This window comes from Cibotium barometz, chromosome 29 (genome assembly GCF_041138505.1).
Source record: "Cibotium barometz isolate CiBa-2024 chromosome 29, ASM4113850v1, whole genome shotgun sequence".
In the NCBI taxonomy this organism is placed as follows: Eukaryota; Viridiplantae; Streptophyta; class Polypodiopsida; order Cyatheales; family Cibotiaceae; genus Cibotium; species Cibotium barometz.
The window spans coordinates 26,832,004-26,848,243 of NC_141074.1; the positions used below are offsets into that span (position 1 = coordinate 26,832,004).

The 16,240-nt window shown below is 37.8% G+C and overlaps 1 pseudogene; it reads left to right on the forward strand.

The window, feature by feature from the left end:
• The window catches only part of LOC147621992 (uncharacterized), a 53,587-nt pseudogene extending 42,761 nt beyond the window's left edge, over window positions 1-10,826 (forward strand).
• Window positions 10,827-16,240: the final 5,414 nt, after the last annotated feature.

The window sequence follows — 16,240 nt, forward strand, 5'->3', positions numbered from 1 at the left end:
AAAAGTGGAAAGCACAAGATGAACTTTCTAAGCAATATGTTATCAATGTGCTTAAGTCGGAGTTTCTCGCACCACATGTGGGTTTGTGCTTTTCCAAGGAGTGGGTGAAGCGGCATATCAAACTTTTTCTCTAACAGGAGAGCAAATATCAAGAGAGTAGCAAATAATAATTTGGAGAAGCTTAGCATATGTACGGCCTAGGAGTGGAGACACGCACACAGTTTTGTGAGAAAGCTGCACCCAGGCGCATTTCAACAATAAGCGGCGAGACGAGTGCTTCCCCACTACGGAAGCAAGGGGCTTCGCACTTTCACTTTAGCGGGAAATCCTTCTTTCTTGCTCATTTTGTAAGTATCATTTCTTCTCTCCTTTCATTTCGCTTTGTACGATATTGTTTTCTTGAAATAATTGTATATTTTCTTAATTATTTTTGTAGAGAGAGGTTGTTGGGCGTGACCCAACAAAGGAGAAATATGACTATGGGTATAGATCCCCCATTCATAATTGTGGGCATGGATGCGTACGCGAGGTGTATGCTTGGATGAGTTTGTTTTGGGGACTCAAGCTGATGAGGTAATGTGTGCCTAAACCATTCTCTTTTCTACATGTAATTGTATTTTAATGCTCTTGCTTATCTTACACTTGATGGCATGTATGTAGGGTGAAGGGGAAGAAGAAGAGGAGGATCTAGATTATCAGCTGTGAAGCAAGTGAAGAGGACGACGAATCAGATGATGAAGATCACTCGAAATTCGATGCCAAAGGCCCAACAATTTTTGAAATATAATAACTTTTTGGGCTCAATTGCATTCTCTACAATGTATGTGTTTCTTATATTTTTGTTTGTGTTACAAATTTGAAAATATGACTCTATTTTAATTTAAAAAAAAGAGCTAGGGCAGACTGGGGAGTCCTGTTGTGCAGACTTCCCAGTCTGCCCCAACTCTTTTTTTGCTGTGCAGAGCGTTCACTACTCAGCAACAAAATATCGCTGCTATTTTTGTTGCTGAGCAACGAACCCATTGCAGCAAAAATAGCAGTGTTTCTAGTAGCAAAAATGGCCCGACACTTAGCTACCCTTCTATTTATATAAACGTTGCTATTTTCGCTACTAAACCCTCATTCTATTGTAGTGATTGTGGACCATGCAACTTAGATGATCCGCAATGTGGAGATGGCAGTAAAAAAAGATTGCAAGAAATTACTTCTCATGTGAAGGAGGGCAGGCTATCACAGTGGATATAGGAGGCCATAGAAGTTGATGAAGAACTCCCTATAGCCCAAATGCCAATGGCAGTGATGGAGCAGTGGGAAGAGGATTTGACAATCACTGAGAAAGCATGTTGGGAGGGTAATTTACAGTTGATGAAAGAATACATGGTACTTCTAACTCCCACATGCCATCTGCCTCTCCCACCAATCCTACCCTATGACAAAGGTAGAGCTGGAGGGTCACCACACACCCTGCAACAAAGCTCAATTGCGGAGCAACCACCACCACCTCAACAACTACTAGCACTAGAGGCAATGCATAGATAGGTCAGGTGTGAGAGGGAGCTACAAAAAAAAGTACAAAAGCTGATAGAGTAGCTAAATGAGAAAAAGGAGCTGGAAATCAAGCCGAAATTACCATAGAAACAGTTGTTAGCCAAAGGCATTGTAGGGGAAGGCTCAGTAGATCAGTAACAAACACATTGAGGATGCTGAGAGGTGAAGGCGCAAACCCACTTTTAGCAACATGAGGGAATCAACCCAAGGAATCACTATAGATCTGGGAGCATGAGGATCATGCCTCGAGGGCAACACTGAGGAGGTTAGGAGATATGAGGCTCCCACAAGCAAGCCCATAACCAAAAGTCCAAGGATAGATGACTCACACCTCGGGGGGGTAGAAGGCCGGAGGAGTGAGGCTCACATCCATGAGGAGACCCACATGAAGCTAGGTAGGACCCAAATAATTCCACTATCAGATGGATGTTAATGTGAAGTAAATGAAGAAATTTAATAAACAAACTTGACACCATAAAAGATTCCTTCACACCATTGCAATAAAACAAAGTGCCAACCTCAAGCAACTAATACATGTATGCAGCAATCAACTTCTTGCCAACTTGACACTCTACTCAATTATAACTTCATGTTGCCAGTGGAAGTCATCTACTTCTTCCATCCTAAATTCTCATAGAAGGTTCCAACTAATATCTCTCTTGACCAACTAGCTACTCCTCAGCACTTTTAATTTTACCCCAAATTTGAATGCACCGTGAGAGAAATAAAGTTCTAGCCTTGACCCCACTTGCCCAATCCAAACAACCCACTGCCACGTGGCCACACACCTAGAGATGCAAAGCCACCTGCATAGTGATCTAGCCCAATTTTAGAGCACTCTCTGAGAGATCAATCAAGCTAGTAACTCAATTTTCACCCTGATTCGATACTCACACAGTCTTTTTTCTAGATTCACATGCAGTGTGTGATTAGCAAATCACTTGAGAGAGGAATTAAGAGATGATCAAAGATAGGATTAGCCCTGTGATTGGAATTTATAAGAATCAAACCTAATCACCTATGTGCTCTACCTAATCAAGGATTATTAGCGCGTTAAAACGTTAATGAGCTTGTGCACCAGTGAGAAAGGAGATTAGTAGAGAGGTTCTTTATAGCATCCTAGGATAAAAGAAATTTAGTAGAGAGAGAGAGAGAGAAACCTTGGCCCTTCTGTTAGCTTTTCGTGCATCCTTATAGTACTTGGGGGATTCAATAGATGTAAACTCTTTGTATCACCACGTGCGTTCAAGGCCTACTTTAAAAATGACTTATCTGTGAATTTTTCATGAATAAAACACACCCTTTTTCTATTCAACATGTGAATATCCCCTTTAAATGGTACCCTTCTATATGTAAAAAATGTGTAAAAAGTGGATTTCTAAAATCCCTTCTATTGACCCCACGTGCTACGCTTACATATTTATGAGTGACATCCCCCCCCTCTCTAAGTTCTAGCATTGGGCTTTGGCATGGTTTGGCACCTTGTTTGCTTAGTGTCGGGCCTTTCTTGCCTCTTTTGCTATGCGCCGCACATGGCATGCGTCACCTTTCCCTTTGCATTCCTCTCGCTATTTTGCAATGCCCAATCCCATAGGCAACATTCTCTTTGCTTTTTGTAGTGCCCAACATAGAGGTGAGAAGGCCTTCCCATCAAGGTTATTATCACTCAACCTATAGGATTTATGAATTTTATCATAGAGTCTACGTTAGATCACATATGATCATAATCAACTCCATGATTAGCTAAACAAGATGTTTTAAGAGCTTAGAATGAATTATCAACAAGGAATTGATACCAGACAAAAGCATAGCTTTAATTTTTGATCACACAATCTAACAAGAGCTCCAAATATTTATGTATATTTCTATGTGAATATTTAATTCTTGCATATTTTATAATCCATGACAAAACTAGAATGAGTAAGATCCATGAAAAAACTAGTATGAGTAAGAGAACATTGTAGCTTACATTTTTCATGTTATCCTTTCATAAAGGTTGAACAACCACTCCTCAACCTTAGAAAACACAAGCAAGCTAATGTAACTCATCATTGAATTTCAAATAGTAATGTAGTGAGACAAGGAAAAAATAGAGTCTATTTTTAGCCTAATGGTTATTTAGGAGATCCTTCAAAAAGTGTAAGACTATTTTATAATAAAATTTTGGGCTAGGAAAAATAAATAAATTCCTCCGAAATCTCTAATTTCAGTGGCTTTATAAGGACAAATTTGTTAAAAATACACTATATATCAGCACATAATAAGCAAAAATTTTAGAAGACTCTCACAAGGGTGCCACACAAGGGTTTCTATGATTTTATAAATACCAAAACTTATATTCGCTCACCTATCTATAATTTTACCATGATAATAGGCTCTTGATTTCTACCATGGTTACAAACATTATGTGTCCAGTGAATCCACCTCGATTAACTATCCTCACATAAGATTTTTAAATGCCTAGCTAGAACCACAAACCTCCAAGATCATAAATAAAGGATTATCATCATCCTCCCTATTATTAGACCTCTTGAGCATCGATGCATTCTCACCTTTGGGCTAGTTTTTTGGATGAGTTGCTTTGTTGGAGTTAGTGTAGCATCCAAAGTTGTTTTTATCATTGATGATGAATACTTGATTCTTGCAGAAGCACGCAATGCATGTTTTCATGATTATGACATACTTCTAAGACCAATTTTTTCTTTGATTTCTTTGTTGTCAACTGGTGGCTACTAGTCAATGTATAGATTTCCAATAGCTCATGTCATCTATGGCATAAACCTCAAACTCAATGAAGGTATCCAACCCAAACTAAATTGGTGGCATTAGCATAGGATGGGACATGATGTGCTTCTAGCTAGCTGTTGTCGCCCGAGAGGACTTAAGTGAGCTTCTAGGGTTTTTAGAGGAAGAGTTTGCCCACAATGCAAGAATAAACTATGACATTGCTATATGAAGAGAAGTTATCAAGGTCACCTCATCACCCTTAACAAGGAGAACTTAGCAACATATATACATGTCTACCATGGAGGAAACATGGAGGGTGGTGGATGAAGGTGTTATTTTTTACAAGCACTTAAAAAAAGCCCTAAACCTTTTTCAAATGAAAATGTAGCAATGTTCTTTCACTTCATTGACAAACTTTGAATTCAAGGAAATAAATACAATAGCCAAAAACACCTTAATCTGCATTCTTAGAAGAAGCAAACATTGACATAAGTGAACTTTGCAGCATTGTTTTATGGAGGCCTAGGTGAGTTGTGATGTGGCTAACACTACCATGACAAAGGCAATGATGCAACTGTTAAAAAGGTCAAAAGCATGGAGCTACCAAAAGTCAAAGTGCAAAGTATCTAAGATAAGCATCAAGAAGCTTCTTACTGATACTTATTATTTAGTTACAGTTTCTTCTTTGTCTTTCTCTATGAATGGATAATCTCTATTTGATTATATGTATCCTTTAACACCACTCAAAACCATTAGAGCATCCCCACACTATATCCATGAATAGACATTAATCTACATTTTGATGGAAGAAGAGAGATGATAATTTTGTGTAAAATTCTGAATAAAGTTGAGAAGGAGTACTAAATATGGATACTGTAGCTCTGATTTAGTTGTATTGCAGTTTTTGAACAGTTTCAGTTAATATATATAATTATTATTGATTAAAGAAAAGAGAGAGAGAGATTAGAAAAAAAGTAATAGATATATTAAAAACCGTGGACGCCAACAAAAAGTGAATGACCATTAATATTATTATTTAGGTCTAGCAGTTGGTCATGAGACGAAGTCGGTGCCATCGTTGGCATAGGTATATTGCAGTTTTTGAACAGTTTTAGTTAATATATATAATTATTATTAATTAAAGAAAAGAGAGAGAGAGATTAGAAAAAAAGTAATAGATATATTAAAAACCGTGGACGCCAACAAAAAGTGAATGACCATTATTATTATTATTTAGGTCTAGCAGTTGGTCATGAGACGAAGTCGGTGCCGTCGTTGGCATAGGTGAAGCTGGCTGCTGAGGCATGGAGGTGCGCGGAAGGAAGGAAGGGGCAGTGCTGAAAATGGAAGTCTTCCCAGGTAATCTTGGGTCCTTGAAGCTGCTACATAAGTCTTTCAAAAAAATTTCTTTCCAAAAGAAAACCAAGCTCAATATTTGGTCTTCCAGATGGGAAGACCAAAACAAAAATTATTTTTGCTTGGAAAGACCTAAGTAGGGAGAAGTCTTCCTGCATTCTGAAATATATGTATAATTTTTTGGGACCAATATAATATATATGTGTGTGTGTGTGCGCTATTCAAAACGCATTACATCTTTGATCTTTCTACCCTTACAAAGCTTCAAAAGAGGAGTTGTGAATGGTGATGTATAGTTAATCTAGAATCAACGTGTGATTTTATGAAGGAACTTGGAAGGATAATGGATCGATTATGTACAAAGTTTGGTGTTCAAGGGAGTAAGCTTATAGATGCAATGCAATGTGAGTTTGAAGTGGATTGTTTTTGTCTCACATTGTACAAAGCAAATCAAAGCTTTACTTTCCACCACGAAGCATGGGGGCATTGTCGTGGTGAAACAGAGTGGGTTGAATCTTATCCAAATCTCATGAAGCTTTGGCAAGCACTACTTGTGGTTCGGAGTACCGCCGCATGTGAGAGAGGGTTCTCGAAGCAGAATCGTATCAAAGATGACGAGAGGAGTAGTCTTACATTGACTACATTAGACACTCATGCTTTTGTCATTATCGACACCACATGCTTTGGATGAGGTGGATTGGGAAAAGATTTATGACATGGGCCTCCATGAAGTTTTGGAGAGTTCAACATTTGTCTTCTTAGTTTTGCATGAGGTATGATGATTGATTATGCAACTTTTTGGTGATGGGATGCCTATGTGTGTTGTGCGCATTTTTGGCATTGCAACTTTTTGGTGCTGGGATACCTATGTATGTCGTGCGAGTTTTTGGCATTGCAACTTTTTGGTGATGGGATGCTTATGTATGTTGTGCGAGTTTTTGGCATTACAACTTTTTGGTGATGGGATGACTGTATGTTTCAAAATTTTTGGAAGGAAACTTGAAATGTATGCATCTTTTTGATGTAAAGAGATCGGCTATGTAAGTTGTAACTTTTAAAGAGAAAATGGGCTATGTAATTATTATGTGATTAACAACGTAACTTCTACAACCTTGTGAGATTGGTAAGTATTGCATCCTTGAGAGTGAATTATCTAGTCATTAAAACTATTTGAATTTCAAGTGGCTATGTAAGATTTTAGGTCCGTTGAAAGTGGATCACCTTTTTGCTTCTCTAAGCTTGCTTGTGTAGGCCACTTCGCTACAATGGTAGATGTCTTTCACAAGTACCTTTAGAGGAAGTGGATCCATAATGAAGAAAAAAGACTTGATTGCTTCATTCTCAAAGATGAAAAACTTATCGAGGTAAGAATAAAATAACTCAACTTTATCATTATCTTCTATTGTGATTTCTCAAGTATCTTATCTTTTGGCATGGTTTTCAAGATGGTGGAGAAGAGGATAAAAGCTTTATTCAATAAACATGGGCAAGTTGGAATCAAGATGTGTCAACAAATGGTATTTCTTTTCATTGTGTTCAAAATTTTAATTTTAATGTTCTTTTTTGTAATGTAACTCTTTTAAAAGTTTTATTTTTGTAATCTCATAGCTTAGTATATAACTCCACATAAATTATAATGACATAAATTTATAGACAAACTCAAGGTGTATAGAAGAATATTACGATTGTGTATAAAATGCTTCTAGGCTCTACTTATTAATGGTTTATGGGAAGTCCATTTTTTTTTTGGGGATGCATAGTGAAGACCTACCATTATGTGTAGTTTCAAGTGGGAAGACCAAGCTTCATTTTGGTCTTCAAAAAAATACTAAGGGAGGCCTTCCATTTTTCAGTCTTCTAAAAAAAATACCAAGGGAGGTCTTCCTGGGCGAGGGTGCCATTATTGACAAGGCTTGCTGTCGTTGTCCACGTGAAGAGTAGGGTTTGAAAAAAGATAGGTACGACTTAGCCTAAGACTTGTTCAACTGTAGGAAAAATCTTTCAAAATTATGGAAAAAGGAAAAAAACCTCTTCACAAAAATTTCAAGATTTAGTTATATTTTGGAGAAAATATAAAGAAATGCCTGCTCAAAATGATAATTTTCTCCTCAAGAATGGGCAAAAAGGACTCATGTAATTTTAGTAAAAAGAGTTTCCCAAACACTGGCGTGCAGAGTGTCCGGATCCCACCAGTCCTGGTGGCTGAAGCCCGCGCAGCCCAGTCGTAGAATATACACCACCGAACAGCGATAGAAATGAGAGAGAGTAACATTCCAGGTCGTCATGTCAAGCGCGTGGGGAGTACGCCAGTGCTGAAAATGGAAGTCTTCACAGATAATCTTGGGCCCTTGAAGCTACAGAAGTCTTTTAAAAATTTTGGTTTGCAAAAGAAAACCAAGCTCAATATTTAGTCTTCTATACGGGAAGACCAATATAAAATTTATTTTTGCTTAGGAAGACCTAGGTTAGGGAGAAGTCTTCCTAGACTAATTCTTCCAAACTGTGGAAGGCCAATTTTCAAATTAGCCCGGCTGCCTGTAAGTTATTTGCAGATGAAAATTATCCCGGCCACCCGTAAGTTATTTGCAGATGAAAATTGTAACATAGTAAGATGTGGTGAGAAAGAGAGCTTGACAACTTTGGTGCAGGTATATGATCAGTTTTGTAGTGTTTCAGGGTCCAAAATAGCACCTCAAATAACTAAGTGCCTTAAACTGAGCTATGATGGAGGATTAGATTGTCTTGTTGATTTCAATTTGAAGGACATTGGTCTTGGAAATGCAACTAGATACCTTGGGTGCCCAGTGGGGCTTGGTTTGATAGCTCATCAATCCTTTGAATGGTTGCAAGCAAGAATTAGACAGACGGTGCAATCCAGAGCCCACTTGAGGCTAAGCCTGGCAGGAACGTTAATTGCATTGACACACATCTTATTTGTTTATGATAACTAATGCTCACGTTTCAAGATTGTTATGTGTTTATTTAATCATATAATTCATTAAGATAGACTTTAATCTTCTTTTAATAGGTCTCAACTATCATTGTAAATACCAACAAGACATCTCGGATTAGAAGACCTAGAAATGATCCTAGGCAAAAGAATATCAAGGATGCTTTTGGCCTAAAGCAAAGGGACGCCATTAACTTGAATGAGGAAGTTGTCGAAGCAATTTCTCTTCAGGAGGAACCTGACAATTTTGAGCCTCTTGAAAACAAGGTAAAAACTTTAATTTCGCAATGGAAACAAATACATACGTGGGCACGTCCTTTTTCTGAAAATGGGAAAGTAAGAGTAAGATGCTTGTGGTGTAAAGAATTCGGAATGAATAATCCTTATGGTAAAGAGGGGGCTACAACCATTCAGCTTCTCGCTCTTTGATAAGCATGTGGAATCGGATGTGCATAAACTAGCTGCCCAAAGGTGGAGGCTCAAAAGCCACAAAGATGTATTGGCAATTGAAAAGCATGTAGAGCTTATGGTTGATGCTGAGAAAAGTCGCATCATAAGTGTTATGAAAACAATGTATTTCATTGCGATTGAGGACTTGACTTTGGACTTTTTCAAGTCTCAATGCGAGTTCTTACGATACATGGGTACTCGAAGAATGCCCATGAATGATGAGTACTCCACATATACCAATAGAACTTCCGGAATAGAGTTTCTCAAAGCCACAAGAGAGCACTATTGGAGAATCCTTAAAGCCTTCATTGGCAAAAGTCCATTCTTTTCAGTGTTGATTATAGTACGGAGCTCACCTTGGAAAAGCACATGATCGTGTATATAACTTACCTAGAAGATGAAGATAATGGTCCATGTGCTTGTAAGTTTATGGCTTTGCTCCCATTGGATAATGGGAAAGCCCACCAAACAAAGTTCAATGCATTGATGACTCTCTTGGAAGAAATGGGCTTGTCTCTTGCAAAGCTCATTGGGATTTGCATATCGGATGGAGTCTCATGTATGAGAGGTGTGAACAATGGAGTGCTTGCCAAATTGCAAGAGAAAGTGCCACATATCATTGGCGTACATTGCATTGCTCATCGTGAAGCGCTTGTGGTCTCGGATGCATGTGACAAATGTGGAATTTGGGTTTTTGGATGCTATTGCCAATAGAGTTCATGCATGGGTGGTGGGAAGGTCCACACAACATCACAAGAATCTCGATAGGTTGATGAAGTCATTTAGTCTTAAACCCTTAGAAGTTCTAAGGATACATAGTGTTCGATGGCTATCAAGAGTTAAAGTTATGAAAAGATTAGTGGATACAATGCCCGCCCTCTTGAGTGACTTTAAGGAGAATGATGCAAACCTCTATAACATTGCTACAAGTGTAATTCTTGATTCATTTTATGGCGGATGTATTGCATGAAATGAACATTCTCAATAAGAAGTTTCAAAATGACCATGTGGATATCACCGGTGTTGCAAATGCCTTAGATGTTGTTATTGAGCTCCTTCAAAAGAGGTATTTTGGTAATCCATTTGGGTATGGTTCAAAGAAATATAGAGAGTTCTTGAATAAGGTCAACAATCATGCACTTGTCTATGTTCGAGAGGATGGTTGTGTTGAAAGGCATGCTTTGCATTACTCTTTGTTGCCATACTCTACTAGTGGAGGGGAACTATGTGATTGCATCACACTTGCCAAGGCATTTATTAGTGAATTAATCAACGTAATAAATGCTAGATTTACTGGTTTGCCTCTTTTCAATGCTGCAAAGATTTTTTCTCCTTCTAGCTATGAGAAGGATGTTCATGTTTGAGGTCAAACGCACAAGGGATTTATGGATCGATTATGTACAAAGTTTGGTGTTCAAGAAGGGAATAAGCTTATAGATGCAATGCAATGTGAGTTTGAAGTGGATTGTTTTTGCCTCACATTGTACAAAGAAAATCAAAGCTTTACTTTCCATGAAGCATGGGGACATTGTCATGGTGAAACGGAGTGGGTTGAATCTTATCCAAATCTCATGAAGCTTTGGCAAGAACTACTTATGGTTCCGGTGAGCACCACCACATGTGAAAGAGGGTTCTCGAAGATCACAAGAGGAGTAGTCTTACATTGACTACATTAGACACTCTCATGCTTTTGTCATTATCGGCACCACATGATTTGGATGACGTGGATTGGGAAAAGATTTATGACATATGGGCCTCCATGAAGTTTTGGAGAGTTCATTATTTGTCTTTCTAGTTTTGCACAAGGTATGATGATTGATTATGCAACTTTTTGGTGATGGGATGACTATGTATGTTGTGCGAGATTTTGGCATTGCAACTTTTTGGTGATGGGATAATTATGTATGTTGCAAAATTTTTGGAAGGAAACTTAAAATGTACGCATCTTTGTGGTGTAAAGAGATCGGCTATGTAAGTTGTAACTTTTTGAGAGAAAATGGGCTATGTAAGTCTTATGTGATTGACAACGTAACTTCTACAACCTTGTGAGATTGGTAAGTATTGCATCCTTGAGAGTAAATTATCTAGTCATTAAAACTATTTGGATTTCAAGTGGCTATGTAAGTTTTTAGGTCTGTTGAAAGTGGATCACCTTTTTGCTTCTCTAAGCTAGCTTGTGTAGGCCACTTCACTACAATGGTAGTTGTTTTTCACAAGTACCTTGTTTTGTCAAAGAGAGGAAGTGGATCCATAATGAAGAAATACTCGATTGCTTCATTCTCAAAGATGAAAAACTTATCGAGGTAAGAATAAAATAACTCAACTTTATCATTATCTTCTATTGTGATTTCTCAAGTATCTTATCTTTTGGCATGGTTTTCAAAATGGACAAGAGGATAAAAGCTTTATTCAATAAACATGGGCAAGTTGGAATCAAGATGCGTCAACAAATGGTATTTCTTTTCATTGTGTTCAAAATTTATTTTTAAATGTTTTTTTTGTATTGTAACTCTTTTAAAGTTTTATTTTTGTAATATCATAGCTTTGTATATAACTCCACATAAAATATAATGACGTAAATTTATATAAAAACTCAAGGTGTATAGAAGAATATAAAGATTTTGTGTATAAAATGCTTCTAGGCTCTACTTAACGGTTTATGGGAAGTCCAAAATTTTTTGGGGGATGCACAGTGAAGACCCACCATTATGTGTAGTTTCAAGCGGGAAGACCAAGCTTCATTTTGGTCTTCCAAAAAAATACCAAGGGAGGTCTTCCATTTTCATCACTAACGCACACTTGCTCCACGCTGCCACACCGACCTGGTTTTGAAGCAATTATCCACATCACCACCATGAACCTGCAAGAGGCCGTGCCAGGCAATGTTTTTATCAACGTCTCGGACAACACATCTAGTCACCGACTAGAAGAGGACAATGCCCTTATCGACATAAGAGGTGACACTAGTCGAGTGGAGGCCGCCATCGCCCCCCTATATTACACAGTACATATCACATTCATGAGTATTGATCGACGTTTCACTGCACACAACAACCACAGTAGTGGAAATTAAATAGAGAGTGCTGGAGTCTACCAGTAAGAGCAAGCATCACTATCATAACAAGTGCTGCAAGGTCTTGGTGGACACACATCTCTACTATCACTTGTTTCATGGCCATGGCACCCACTGAGCAAAAACAAAAATGCAGGAAGCTACAAAGCTTTCAAGCTTTGGGGCAAAAAAATAAGGCCCCTAATGGCCCTCTCTTCCTTCTCCCTCTCGAGGCCCGGGAAACCTCCCCAAAGTAAGTACATACATCCCCGTGTATCCGTGAAAAAAAAACACAAATCGCCTCAAGCTCCCTCAAGCTCTCGTATTACTCAAGAATATCTAGCGTAGGGGGCTGTAACATGGTACCCAACGTAGTGAGGTTCACACTGGAGGAGAAAGTTCTCCGATGGTGGGAAATGATGGCTCTGATCCTCTTGAGATGACGTGAGCATGGGTGGTGGCCACTATATCGTGGGGAATAGCTCAATGGCTCTATCTAATGTCACTCCTCTCAGCGGACAGGCTCCTTGGCATCAACCTGGAGGTCAAGGCAGTGGGTGGATTTGCTCTCAAGGCTCTAGTCTAGAAGAAGTCAGTGAGAGCTCTCTGTGTTGGTCGCGGGTGCAACTAATCTGGACCACAGAAGGGATTCCCTATGATTACAGAGCTCCCGCAAAAAAATCCCCAAGCATCTCTAGTCTAGAAAATCCATGATCTTAGAGAGTGGTCGAAATCCCTCTCGGAAGAGGTAGTGGAACCTCCCCATGATCTCGTAGTATATTGGGCATTTGCATATATAATGAGCCTCTACTTCGGCCTCTGTATGGTAAAGCTGGCATGTCATGTCCTGTTGTGTGTAGCTGCTCTTGCCTCATATCTGGCTGTCTCCACTCTCAATTGGTGGGATGAGGTTTGGATCTATCCAATCGCACATCGCACCACCCCAAATGAGAGATATGTATTCATAGCTACTCTTGTCCCATATCTGGCTGTCTCCACTCTCAATTGGTGGGATGAGGTTTGGATCTATCCAATCGCACATCTCACCCCAAATGAGAGATATGTATCCATGCAGTGCAGTGCAGTGTAGGCATATGATGAAGCCATCCTCCGTTATGTGAAGAAGAAGGTCTCTGTAGAAAGCCATCTTCATCCTAGGTGGTTGGAGGGGTGGTTGCTAGGTCCTCTGGGTATCGAATCTCACAATGTCCTTCATGATCACCTTGTTTAGTTCTCTGCAGGACTGAGAGAAAAGAAAGGGGCATCTAGGCTATATTGAAATGATGGGAGTGCCCCCATTTGCATGCCATGCATACCAAACCAAGTGCTCACCTATGCATACCAACACTGCGTGTCTCTAGCAAGTGCCCAGCTATCTCAAGGACTCTAGGGCAAGCTAGGGGTATCTATCTACTAGGAGCTCTCCCATAATCTGTGCTAGTATGTCATTGTTTGGAAAAGAGTCTCTATCATGATAGGTGGAGATCCTATCTCTGCTCGCACAATCTCATGTGGCATTGAAGGTGGCTTACTCCTGATCATGTGTGAGATCATCATTACTAGTGGACTCTCCATCGACTTCCACCCATCATATACATCTCATGTATTTGTCACAGTTGATGTCCTTCTCTGTCTCCTCCTGTGGTATAAACTGGGATCCCACATGGGAGCTCCATACAATAATGTAGGTGTGACTAATGTGTCAAACAGCTAGAGCTTCATCCTAAGCTCTTGAAACTGTATCTATGAGCAACCAAGTGAGCAATGCCTCCCAAGTGAGCCCACAACTGCATACTCTCACATCAATTTGGTTTTCACCTTCCGCATAGGGAATTGAGGCCTAACAAAAGTGATACCAAGATATAAATAAGAGGCCAAATACTCCATGGGTAGCCCACTATATGTAAACTGAGATGTAGATTTGCCTACCCATTTGTGGGGATGTGTTAAACATCATAACCTTGGTCTTCCCAAGGTTGACTATGAGGTCTCGATCCTTGAAAAAAGCCTGTAATGCATCCAAGTGCCTATGTAGCCCCTCTGGTGAATCAAAGATAAGGACAATGTCATCTGCATACAATAAGTTAGGTATCAAGACTCTTGCCAATTGTGCTCCTAGTTCTCCCTGTCTATCAATGTAGCCAGATATCTCATCAATGTATAGCCCAGAGAGAGTAGGAGATCGGGGGACTGCCTTGTTTCACTCCGATAGTGTTGTGTATGACATTTGGGTTACCCCCTCGGACCCATACTCTACAATGAGACGGACTCATATAGTGTGAGGATCCCCAAAAGCATATTTGTTGGTACTCCCATATCCTATAATCTTCTCATTTGTAAGATTTCTCCCCAGTCCCTCAAGATGTCCAGTTTCTTCCCCTGTAATCAATCTCCTTTTCAGAATAATAAAAGATCTTATTTTTACTTCTTTTGGTCTAGAGAGAGATAATTCAGTTTTAAAATACCTTTGGATGGAAAAATATCCTTTCTTATTAAAATAAATTTCCTCGAAATAGACGTTTAAAAAGAAATTCCTAAGGTGCATTAAAAATAAATTATAATCTGCACAAAAGACAGCCTAAGGATCCAGATTTTTTAAAAATTTTGGATTAAGATTCTTATGGACTAATAAGATTAATCCAAATGTAGGGAGAAGAAAAATTAAAAAATAAAAGAAACCTTCCCCAAAAATAAGCAAATGCTCACATAAGATGAAGAGTGGACTAAGGACCAAAGAAAAGATTAAAAAAATTGAATTTTGACACCTAAGAGTGGGGATCTCCCCTCATGAAGTAGGTGCCTTTTTCTCATAATTACTCTCCAATTTTAAATCAATTAAATGAGATATTTCATCTCTCGTCTCTCCTATTTCAAAACTAGATCCAAAAAGTAAGCTGAATTGACCAAAAAATGGTCAAAAATTGACCAAATTAATCTGGAAAATTCTAGAATCAGTTTGCTTGGTTTAAGGCTCACTTTTTCCTATAAATAGAAGCCTCTCCCTTTGTAAAAGATTAATGGTGTTTATGCACTGTTACTTTACTCCTGCCCTGAGCCATCTACATTGAATTTCTTGATAATTCAATTGTTTTTGGCCTAATCCTCTCCAAAGTGAATTGGTGGCCACTCTTGCTTCAAACAAGAGTAGAACCCTCAATCCCTCAAGCCAAAGAAAAGCTTACAAGCTCCATGTAAGCTAATTTTTCTAACTTGTTTAATTTTTAAATCTATGATGTTCTTGATTTTTATGTTTTATTATTGATTAAATTAAATTCAAATGCTATGTGTTTGAGGAAAAGGCCACCTCCTTGTCTTCTTTACATTCTAGCCTTTCTTAATCCTAGAAAGATTAATTAAACTAGTCAATTAAAGAATGATAAAAAATAAAAAATGGTCAGCCAGTAAAACTGCCACCATTTTTGCATCTAAAAGAAATATTCTAATTACTCTATGTACATATTCGCCTATGAATATGCATGGATATCATTGACATTAATTATTAAATTTGATTTCTATGTATAGAAAGATGCATAATGGAAATGTTTTTATTATAAAAGCGTTATTTTTATTAAATTTAATTTCTATGCATGAAAAGATGCATAATGAAATTTTTTTAATTATAAAAGTGTTATTCTCATTAAGTTTAATTTCTATGCATATAGAAAGATGCATAATGGAAATTTTTTAATCTTAAAAGTAATATTCTCATTAAATTTAATTTCTATGCATAGAAAGATGCATAATAAAAATTATTTTTATTATAAAAGTGTTACTCTTTAAATTTAATTTCTATGCTTAGAAAGATGCATAATGAAATTTTTTATTATTATAAAAGTGTTATTCTCATTAAATTGAATTTCTATGCTTAGAAAGATGCATAATAAAAAAATTTTATTTTATTATAAAAGTGTTATTCTCATTAAAATTGTTTTTAATGCATAGAAAGATGCATAAAAGAATTTTTTATTATAAAAGTGTTATTCTTGTAAAATTTAATTTTTATGCATAAATAGATGCATAAAGAAATTCTTTTTATTTTAAACGTGTTATTCCTATTAAAATTGATTTTATGCACAAAGAAACTCTTTTTATTTTAAAAGTGTTATTCTTATTAAAATTGATTTTATGCATAAATAGATGCATAAAAAGATTTTTTT